Genomic DNA, 12,103 nt, shown 5'->3' with positions numbered 1-12,103 from the left:
TTTTCTTTCTATCAGAGAATTGTTAGTCTGTAAAATTCTCTCCCCCAGGGAACAGTGGAAGCTGTCAAATTACATCAAACCGGTATTCTTACATTAGTTAGTGGGGTCGACTATGAATTTGATCAATGAATTTGATCAACTGTTAATGGTGCTCATTATCGAAAACCTCTGATTGGAAGCTCAGAAATCCAGACTGCACAACCATTGTTTAAAAGAAGTTGTATTTTTCCAACAATGGTTGGTAGAAAGTTTATAGAATCATAGAAGCCTACAGCGTAAAATGAGGCCATTCAGCCCAGAGTCTGTAATGACCGCAATCCCGCCCAGGGCCCATCCCTGTAATCCCATGCATCTACCCCAGCTATTCCCCCGACACTAAGGGGCAATTTAGCAGTGGGTGTGATGGCAGCCAGCATGTCCAATTCTTTCCGGTGATACTGAAACAATTGAACAACAGACAGGAGTGCTTTATTTATCCAGCAGATGAAGGTTGGCCCATCAAGTTAGTCAGTCCGTGAGAGAGAGACCTGAATATCAGCGAGGGAGGTTGCCAGTAGGCGCTACAGTGGCACAGTGGTTAGTACTGCTGTCCCACAGCACCAGGGACCCAGGTTCAATTCCAGGCTTGCCTCACTGCCTGTGCGGAGTCTGCACATTCTCCCCATGTCTTGGGGTTTCCCCCGGGTGCTCCAGTTTCTCCTCACAATCCAAAGATGCGCTGGTTAGGTGCATTGGCCATGCTGAATTCTCCCTCAGTGGACCCAAACAGGCGCCAGAGAGTGGGGATTTTCACAGTAACTTCATTGCTGTATTAATTTAAGCCTAATAAATAAATAAGTGGAGTTGAAGCCATAACCACATCAGGCACGAGCTTATCAAATGGCAGAACAGTGTTGAGGGGCCAAATGGCCTAGTCCTGATCCTAATTCTCATGTTAGTGTGATTGCCAGCCACCCCAAAACACCCCCACCCACCTCTGCCACCCCCATGCCACTTCTGCCAGGCATTGAGTCTGAGGCATAGAACGTAGAACACTACAGCACAAACAGGCCCTTCGGCCCACAAGTTGCGCTGATCATATCCCTACCAACTAGACCTATCTATTATCCTCAATCCCATTAAATCCCATGTACTCATCCAGAAGTCTCTTAAAAGACCCCAACAAGTTCACCTCCACCACCACCGACGGCAGCCGATTCCACTCACTCACCACCCTCTGAGTGAAAATTTTCAAACTGAGCATATTTTCAAACCTCGTTGAGGCGACATCAGGTTGGCACGGTTGACAACATGATCACCATACTGATCCTGGATCCCCACCTCCCAAGGTGTAAATGTGAATATAGCCCCTGGGGGAGAGGGACACAGCCTGGCAATGCCCCCAGCATTGCCCCCGACACAGGTTGACAGTGACTACCTGGCAGTTCTAGCATGTGCTGGGGGGCAGCCCCAGTGGAAGCTTCATGCGAGTGGGGGTGGGGGGGGGAGGATGCAGATGGAGTCATTTATTTTTGATGGTGGGGGCAGGAGGAATGGGGGAGCAGACATTGGGAGCTGGAGATGCCAGCTATGTCTGTTCAGGTGGAGAGGCTCTGGGGGGGGAGTGTCCAATGATTGGGGGGGGGGGGGGGGAGGAGAGAAGGGATTGTGGGGGGGTTGCCAGCACTAACTGTGTAGCTGTGGGGAGGGAGTAGAGGGTGGGAAGGGGTGGGGGACAATCATGCCAGCACTGACTGTTGGGTTGGGCATTAGGGTCTGATGTTCAGGAGGATTGTGGGGGTGGGGGGGTGTTGGGTTGCTGGCACTCACTGTTGGGCAGGTTATAGAGTTGGAAGGAGAGGTACTAGCTCTGGTGGCCAAGGGTAAATGCTAGCTCTGATCGGGGTTGGGGGGGGTGGTGGGCAGGTGGAGGGCCCCCCGAGACTTCCTTGGAGGAGTAGGGGGCGGTCATTGTTTGGCCTGATCAATGTTCCCTTTAAACGTGACATTTAAACCTGTATTTTTTTGTGACAGAGTATGGTAAGATCTGACAAGAAAATCAGACTGTTTCTCTGGAGGGAAACACACTGTTTTTTCTCGCCGGAACCAACACACCACCATTTTTTTGGTATGATTTTGCCCATTGTATCGTAGAATGTAGAATTGCCAGATGTTTTTGTTATAAAAAAATGTATTTCCAATAATTTCATTCCATCCTCTTTCTCTCTGTGCTGCTAATTGTCCTGGAGCCTCTTAAAAGCATTATCAATTCAGCTCTGTGGCACATCAGTCATCACTGCTCTTTCACTATTGAGACATCAGTTGGTATAAAGATGCTTTATTAATTATCTCTCACTATGTGAAACTGGGTTTGCATCCTGCAAGAATAGCTTATTAACTCAAGCAACTCAGACAATGATGTACACACATAACTCATCTTTAAAGGTAAAATAATTAGACGGTGATTTTCAATTCTGGCATATAACTGACCCAATCAATTTTGCAATGGGAGGCCTCACTCCTGGGCCCTGCAGGTTTCAGATTCTTTTAGCTGAAACAAATGTGAAATGACGCTCACACACTCAAGCTCCACTTTGCTTTTGGCAAATCCAGAACTACACCTTGATTGTAGTTACACATATTTATATATGTGAAAGGAGAGTACTGGGGGAGCTTTTCAATTCTGCCTTGCCCACCACAGGGACGATAGGGGGCAGGGAGCAGACCATGCAAAGGTTTGTTGACCTTGGGTGGGATTTTGGGGTGAGCGTAGCTGAAATTCTGCCCATGTATACAATTGCTGAAATGTTTCAGTTCATGCCAGTTGTAGAACAACCTGTGTGATGAGCCATTCCTTTCTGACGATGGTGTCGACTATTTATTTGCAACATCTGTTATATTTTTTTCCAGGTGTGGGCCTGAGTTGTCGGCGTGCTGGTATTATTTAGTCAAGCTTTTAAATTTGGTCAAATTATATCAAACCTGTATCCTTGCCTACTTCAAGTTGGATGAATGAAATGGTGCTCATTATAGGAAACTCTTTGATTGGGACCTCTGGAAATCAGACTGCACAACCATTGCTGAAAGGCAGTTACATTTTTCCAACAGTGGTTAGTAGAAAAGCTGTTTGTGAAACAGCAATGGGCATGATGACATCCAGTGTGCCCAATTATTTGCGGTGATCACAGAGTAATTGAGTAACAGAAAGGAAGTTCTTTATTTTTCCAACAGATGAGAGTTGGCCCATCAAATTAGTCAGTAGCATTAGAGAGAGAGCTGACTGAGTAAGTCATTGCCACTAGCATTGTTCCTGACAACTGACTGTACATGCCGGAGATTCTCTCTTAGTCTCTTGACAGCCCTGTGCCATCCTATTGTAACATCAATGATATCAATCCTTCCATCCTGCACTTGTCGTATCTCTTCTTCAAATACTATACCTACTTCAATTTGTTCACACTGACATGAACTTAAATCTCACTGCTCACAGGCACTTTGTCTGTTTGCCTAAACTATGTGTCTTCCCTTTATCATGGGAACTGGGCTAAGCTGTGTTACATTTAAACCCATCCAATGTGACACATGCTATCCTATTGCAAGTCAACCTGCAGGAGAAGCTGATGCATAATAGAAGAGTGCATATGGCAACATGAGGTCCCACTGCACTGCAACCTCTGACATTACTGGCAGAGATTGGACATATATATGCATATATATTGATATATGCCCCGTTTGTGATCAGAACTCCCCACTCACCTGACAAAGGGGCAGAACCCCGAAAGCCAATGGCATTGGCTACCAAATTAACCTATTGGACTTTAACCCGGCATTGTGAGATTTCTTACTGTGTTTATCCCAGTCCAACACCGGCATCTCCCCATCAGAAATTGGACATGGCCAGGTTGGAGGCCACGACACAGTATTTAGGCATCTTGTCTTACTTTTCTCTAGCTGTCACACACTCAACATGGCACCCTATTACTACATTGTGTTGCCATTAATCTGCAACTGCTTCTCCTTGCTAACCTTTACCCTACCCTCCTCCTTTTATCTTAATTCTGCAAATGATTCTCCCACTGGTGTCTCTCCCACTGAAGAACCTGCAGGGATTCCCCCTCATTTCCATGGAGAGGGCTGTTGGAATGAAGTGCCCTTCAGGCACTTTATTGGTCTCTGTCAGGCCGATCTCATGATCGAGCTGCCTGATTTGGGAGGTTCTGCCTGTTGAGGCCAGCAGCTTATCAAAGCCACCAGCACCAGAATTAGTGATGACTGCTGACAACACTACATCCACATGATTAGAGATTATGGAGAGATCCCAAGCCACAGATGAGTGAAAGTGAGTGAATATGGGATTAGGCTCAATGGGTGGGGGGAGGGATCATAGCGGGGGGGGCAGATAAAGAGGCAGGGAATGGCTTTCACCCTTGCCCAATGTTAGGCTCCTCAGTTGGGCACAAAGTAAATGATAGTGAGGGACCCCAGCCAGGAGGCTGCTGGCAAACCTGACAAGGCTTCTGAGGACAGGGGAGATCTATCAACCTACCTTTATTCCCTGAACCAGTACTAAATTGGAGTGGGCTCAGGGATGAAGGGTTGCGCATGGATCATTAACAGCCTAGTTGACATCTCACCATTGGTGACCAGGAATCCCTCACTGGTCTCCGTTACTTAATGATGGGGAAGTCATAAAATTAGATTGAAACCAATAAACAGACGTACTTCAGAGCTATGTTCTACTTTGGTGCCAAGTTAGAACTTTGCTAAGGCTTCATGTACACAAATAATGTAGTGCCAAAATTGTGCGTTTAGTAAGCTTAAAACATTTTCAAAACTGGCAGAGCTGACACAGACTGATGCTATCAGTTTTTGTCTTTTGAAATGTAGAGAAACTAACTCCATGATATATATAACCTTTATCAGAACAACAAAACAACAGCTTAAAATCTGTCAGCAACTTTGGGGCCATTGATTGTTTAATTATCTTCTGTTTGTGAAATGTGTGTCACCAGGAAAGAAAGCGCCTGTTGTTTTTTGTTGCTGATAACAATCTCGAAACCATCTGCAGCATTCACTAGTGATGAGATTACTGAAGGAGTTTAAACTTTAAAGTTTAAAGGCAGTCTATCATAATATAGTTTGAACAAAGAATTGGATCAATGTTTCAAACACTTTTCTGCAAATAGCAGTTGCTGTCAGATCAATTGTCAATCTTAAATCTGAGATTGGTAGAATTGTGTTAACCAAAGGAATTTTTGGTAAAGCCTGGAATTGGACACATCCTTGAATAGTTTTGGCTTAAGTTGGATTTTAATAGGACAGTATGATGACATTAATGAACGATCCTGCCTATCTTGGAAAGAAAGGTAGAAAAAAAACCTTTGCAAAGCATGATTCCTCTCTATAGTAGACAATTTGGTCAATTACTGAAGGGTGGGATTGACAGGAGTTGAGTGTTCACTGAATCATAATTCCTTATAACATATTTGGGACAAATGAGTGCATTGTTAAAATGTGAATCACTAACACGCGTGTTGTAGTATCCAATATTCCTTCTAAACTGAGTAAAGATTTTAACGGTTAATTTAAGCTTTGAATTTTTTCTCATTATTTCTTTTCATTCTTATGCCTGAACATTTACAGTAACGTGTCAAGGTTAGAAGGTTACAGCTTACAACACCTTTGTGATTTCCCCAGAACAAATTAAAATAGATTAGACAATTACAACAGCTCTGTTCCTTGCTATCCTTTATTTGCATTGTGTTGCTTAAATTTATTTGTGTTTTTTCAAGAGGCAAAATTTCATCTTCCAATTGGCTTTTGTACAATAATTCATGAATAAAGGGGTGGAACATAGGATTATTTACGTCCTAGGAGGCCATATGACAATATAAGTAACTCCATATAATCAGGCTTTACTCAATATTCCGTTAGTTAACACAATCCTGCCAATCTCAGATTTAAGATTTACAATTGATTTGACAACTGCTGCCTGCAGAAAAGCATTCCAAACATCTAACATCCTTTGCATGTAGAAATGTTTCCTGATTTAATTCCAATAAGGCCTGATTTATTTTTCTCACCATGTCCCCTAGTGTGAGACTCCTTTACCAGCAGAAATGGTTTCTCTCCATCTGCCTGTTTCCTTTAGTATCTCAAAAATTGATTCAGTCATCATTTGATTTTCTAAATTCTGAGGAGTATAACCCAATTTGTGTAATCATTCCTTATAATTTAATCCATGATGTTCACGTATCTTTCCTGTGAATGTTTACTCCAAGGCCAAGGTATCCTTCCAAAGGTACGTCCAGAACTGAACACAGGAGCCCAGGTGCAGTCTAACCAGACCTTTGTATAGCTGTAGGATTATTTCTGATCACTTGCATTCTAATCTTGTAGATGTAGAGGCCACATGCCATTAGCTGTTTTGATTAGCCGCATCTGTCCATGACATTTTGATTGTGTATAAGGATTCTGAACTCCTTTTGGACTGCCACTATTTCCAGCCTTTCACTACCTGGAAACTATTCTGTCCTATCTTATTTTAGGTCCAAAGTAACTTTATGCTTGCCTACGCCAAAATTCATTTACCATAGTGTTGTCCAGTCACATCATCCATCAATATCTCTTTCGTAATCTTATACTTTCATGTTTGTGATACAAAGAACAATGAATGAAGAAATGTACAGCACAGGAACAAGCCCTTCAGCCCTCCAAGCTGAAGCCAATCATGGTGCCCTAACTAAACTGAAAAAAAGGCTTCCGCCTTTACTCGGACCGTACCTCTCTCTTCGTTCCCCATTCATGCATCCATCCAGATGCCACTTAAGTGTTGGCTAATGTGCCTGCTACCACCGCCTCCTCCAAGCACCCACCACTTCTGCACGAAAATCTTTCCCTGACGTCTCCTTTAAACTTTTCACCTCCCACCTTGAAGCTGTGTCCTCTTGTAATTGCACCCTGGGAAAAAATCCTTTGCCTATCTGCCCTGTCCTTGCCTCTCATAATTTTGTAGACCTCTATCAAGTCTCCTCCTCAGCTTCCATCTTTCCAGTGAAAGTATTCCCAGTTTATTCAACTGTCCAACTTAACCAAGTTTGGCAGAGATGGTGAATTAATTAAAATGAGTGACTTTAAAAATTGCCAGTATGATGATGAGTTGGTTTGCAGGAGAAAACATGGATTCAAAAGGTGAAGATTCCCTCTGACTCAGCACTGTAGCTTTTCTGAGGCTTAACTTCACAAGTCAATTGCCACTTGTGAATGTTCTTCATTAGTCACCAACTAAACTAAGGATAAAACATAGCATTGAATATGAGATTGATTGGAAAGTACTAAGCATTTATTAGAGCTGTGATGTTAGGAGAGATGATGGTGTGTGACCCCTATTATGCCATAATTAATGAGTATTTAATTTGTTAAATTAACGGCTTGGATATAGAAACTCAGTACAAATTTCCAAATGATACCAAACTAGAATGGCTAGATAATTATGAGGAGCCAGTGTGGGAATTACACCATGACTCAGACAAAACATGCAAGTGGGTGGAATAATTAGATTAAATATAAAACTGACAAGTATGATATGCTGGCATTGAAACAGATAAAAGTGAATTTGAAAGGAGTTTTAATAGACCCAATGCTTAACACTGTTAATGTAGCAGTAATGAAATGAACGACATACTCAAACCGAGAGCACATGTCAGTCATGCTTTAGCTGTGCACATACTCAAGTCAGAATATACTTTTGAGTACATTTCAGCTTTAAGAGACAATCATGCTCTAATTCTGTTCCCAATTGAAGAATGACTCTGATCTGAGAAGAGAGGGGAGATATTCATAGAATCCCTGCAGTGTGGAAAGAGGCCATTCAGCCCATCAGGTCTGCACCAAATCTTTCACAAAACATTTTATCCAGGCCCTAACCCATAACTCCATGTATTTAGCCCACTAATTTACACACCTTGAGATACTAAGGGGTGATTTTATCATATTTTGTCCAAGTGCTGGGCGGACTTGAAACTCAGAGTTTCAGATCAGTCTTTTGGGTGTGTTTTCCTGCCTACCCCTTCCTCCCCACTCTCCCTTCCCCATACACACTCTGGCTGAAAAATTCTGTGCGGGCTTGTTGCTCACTTCAGAAGCCTGTGGGCAGAGGTTAATGCACCCAAAAGCCTGCAGAGGGAGTTAGTGTGCATGTGCAGGCCTCTGATGCTGCACGTGCACATTAGTAGAATCAGGGGTTTGACAGAAAGGAGAGAACTGTCAGGCCCCTGCTAGTACAGGCAGCCTGAAGCAGCTCCCCCGTCCCCGTAATCGCAGGGGCCTACAGCCCGAGATGCAGCCCCCACCACCCAGATTGATCACGGACACCCTCCCTCTCCCACTGATCGCGCCTCCGCTGCCCTCCACCCCCACCGATTGCTGCAGTGTGGCAGCGGGCCACCTCCCACCATTAGCCTCACTGCCACTGGCCCATCCCACATTAGTCCTGCCCCCTGGCATTGCCCAGGTGCCAGAGTGGCACTGCCAAACTGGCACTGTTCAAGGAGTATCCAGCCCCTTAGCCCAGGCCTCCTGGGGAGGGGAGGGGTGGTCTCAATGGCCTGCAGTTGCACCGATGAGGCCAAGCCAACTGTTCCCGGTTCATGGGAAGTCTATTCCTCACCAGCGCGACCCTTTCCTGGCAAGGCCATAGAGGGGGCAGGCCTGGACAATTGAGCACTGGGCTCACTAAGTAGATTTTAAACAGCATTAAAATAAATTTGACTACATTAACCTGCCTCTCACCCATTTCTGGCGAGATTCTGATGTTGCAGGAAATCGATGCTCGTAAAATAGCACCGATCGTGAAAACCGGCACCAATCACACTAATTGCTTTATGCCCCACTTTACCACCACATTGCGCCCGAAAACTAAGGGACAATTTAGCATGGCCAATCTGCCTAAACTGCATATCTTTGGGCTGTGGGAGGAAACCCATGCAGACATGGGGAGAATGTGCAGACTCCACACAGTGACCCAAGCTAGGAATCGAACCCAGGTCCCTAGCACTGTGAGGCTTTGGTAGGATGGATATGTGAAGTGATTCAAATGGAATCTAGAAGTAACAAACAATACAGTTCAGATAGATCGAGATCATTAGTCACAACTGAATTGTGAGATTCAGACCATTGACTGCTGTGTGCAACCAGTGATCATCCAATATAAGACTGAAGACAGGAAGTTATCCTTCACCTAGTGAGAGATCAAAACATGGGATGGACTTCCAGGCAGAAACAACAGAGGAAAATACTGTGTAACAGACAGGGATGAAAGAGAGAGAGAAACCGGAGCCACAATTCCCTCCCTTTCCTATCAGTAATTAATGTGTTTATTTCAACAGGAAAATGCACGTTTCTCAACCTCTGACTGTGTGGTTATTTGTTCAGTAATCAGCAGCAATGTTTTGTGAATGTGAGTGGAGAGGTTTTTTTTTTCTCGCATTCACTCCAAAAGTCAAATGCTTGTCAATCACTCAGTGTTTACACACACACATATACACACACACGCACGCGCACGCACGCATACACTTGCACACATCCACACACACGTGCATACACACACACACACGCATGCAGACATACACATACACGCACACACATGCACATGGACACTGGAGAAAAAAATTATAGAACAAGAGGCTAGTGCACTTTAATAAGTTGCAAGCAAAGGAATAGTTCACAGTTCATGTTTTTGGCTTGTTGTAGGAAAAACAGTGATTGTGCATAATTGAAGATTGTTTCAATAACTTCAGCTGTTTATCAGGATTATCTCGAAGAGATGGATGTTCAATGGGTCATGAAGTTCTCTGACCAAGAGGTTAGGTTTCTGCCTAGGTGGGCTTGGAAAAGGAACAAGGTTCGGAGAGTTGTAGCATTCCGAAAGTTTGGAAATAGAAGTGTGGGCTTACTGTTTTTTTTCTGCCGTTGAAGTCCTGCAGCCAATTTCCCGTGCAGGCTGATCACTTTCCCTCTGGTTCCTGGGATAAAAAGGATCTGTGAATGTGATCTGAAGTCAGTTTCAGTCACAAGATCACCTGCTACTGTTCACCCAAAATAGTTTGTAAGTCTTACGCCAATTGCTACACAATGGGATCTAGATGATGTCCGCCAAAACCTATTTGTGACTATCTGGTTTCTCTTGTATTAAATATTAAGAGCAGAAACAGTAGCCGGGATTCTCTGATCTTGCCTGCAGCTGGGATTCTCCAGTCCTGCTGCTGTAGATGGAGATTCAGCTGAGTGCCAAATTCTCCATTCTCGCTGGTAGCAGTGGCAGGGTAAACAACATCAAAGAATCCTAGTCAGTGGGTTTCTGAACCTATAGATCTGGAATTTCAAATAATAGCTGGTATAAATCCAACAGATGGATTTCATTTAGGTTTTCAAGATGAAGTCAAGAGGGAGATTCCCAACATGGCTACTCAATCAGGAACTTTCAGGAGACTTAATGCAGAAATTGCAAAAGCCACCTGGCCTTTGGCAGCCAACTTAGCTACATGTTAAGGTCCATTTTCTTTTAATGAGAGTCGGTTCTGGAAGATTCCAAACTGACTACAGTTCATTCTTTAATTTTTTAAAATTCATTCATGGGGCATGGGTGTCTCTGGCTGGCCAGCATTTATTGTCTATCCCTAGTTGCTCAAGTGCAACTGAAAGTCAACCAGATTGCTGAGTCACATGTAGGCCAGACCAGGTAAGGACAGCAAGTTTCCTTCCCTAAAGGACATCAGTGAACTAGATGGGTTTTTCTGACAATCGACAATGGATTCATGGTCATCAGCAGATTCTTAATTCCAGATTTTTTTTATAATTGAATTAAAATTCCATCATCTGCCATGACAGGATTTGAATCTTGACCCACAGGGCATTAGTTGAGTTCCTGGATAAGAGTCTAGTGATAATACCACAAGGCCATCACCTCTCGGCAATGGATAGGACGTGCCTTGACTAGTCATGACAGTTTGAATCATCAGATGTCAAGATTGCATGTTTGGATCAAATAACCTTCCACTTTCACATTTGTTTTATGATCTTAATTAACTTTCTAATATCATTGAAACATCTAGAGAACTGACTCTAATTGATATCAAGGTCCTGTTATTGTCATGCAAGTTACATAGGGTGGCTTTCTTTCTTTAAGAAATCAAATAAATGTAATTAAAATAAAGAATATTACGGGGCACATCATGTGTTAGCTTATAATTAAACAATGTGGCAGGATCTAACACAGAGATCTCATTCCTGAAAGCTCCCACTGTGCAGAAATGGTCAGCTGTTCCTTACCCGCTGCAGTACACATTCTCTGCTGTGAACACTAGTTATCCTGGCAAGTTTTATCATGAGTTTTCTTGCAGATCAGAATATGTATCTTGCAGCAAATGATGGAAAGTTCCTCAGTGATGTACCCTTTCCCCCTCTGCAACTTCCTCAGAAATGTGGCAGCAACCCCGTTTACATGTGTCAAGGAAGTTTCCATCCCAATTCCAGGAAGGTTATAGCAACAGAGAGGGAACAACTCCAAATACACGCTCAGCTGAAAATATTTTTGCGGTGCGACATGCCAAAACTCGTTTCCTGCAGGGCAAAAGGAGGAAGGAACAATTTTTGTTGAACCAGGGCATTTAACACTGCTTGCCATAGACTTGCCCCTGCACCCTCGGTCACCAAAATGTTTTGCCCAAAATCTGCTGCAAGTGTTCGCTGATCATGGTACAGAGAGAGAAATGGAGCATCTGGGACCTGAGGGAACAGTGTGGCCAACAAGTTATTTTATCAACCAAAGGAAGTTAATGACTGAATGGAGGAGGTGGGTGAATGGAAGAGGGAAAATTCATTGTCAAATCGGTTACAGAAAGAGAAATAAAGAGCAAGAAAAAGAGAGAATTAAGAATGGGAAAAAAATTAAAGAACAGACTGAAGATATAAGAACCTCCGTAAAAACCCAAAGAGATGAAACTCTGCACTTGTAATAGTTAATTGATAGTGTCAGAGAGATAGATTGGCAGTAACTAACAAGTATCACATTGTTAAAAGATAGATAACTAATTACTAGTCCTAAATAACTGTGATGCATTTAGTT

This window comes from Carcharhinus amblyrhynchos, chromosome 24 (assembly GCF_965287045.1).
Source record: "Carcharhinus amblyrhynchos chromosome 24, sCarAmb.v2.hapA, whole genome shotgun sequence".
Taxonomy (NCBI): domain Eukaryota; kingdom Metazoa; phylum Chordata; class Chondrichthyes; order Carcharhiniformes; family Carcharhinidae; genus Carcharhinus; species Carcharhinus amblyrhynchos.
This window is presented reverse-complemented; position numbering follows the sequence as displayed.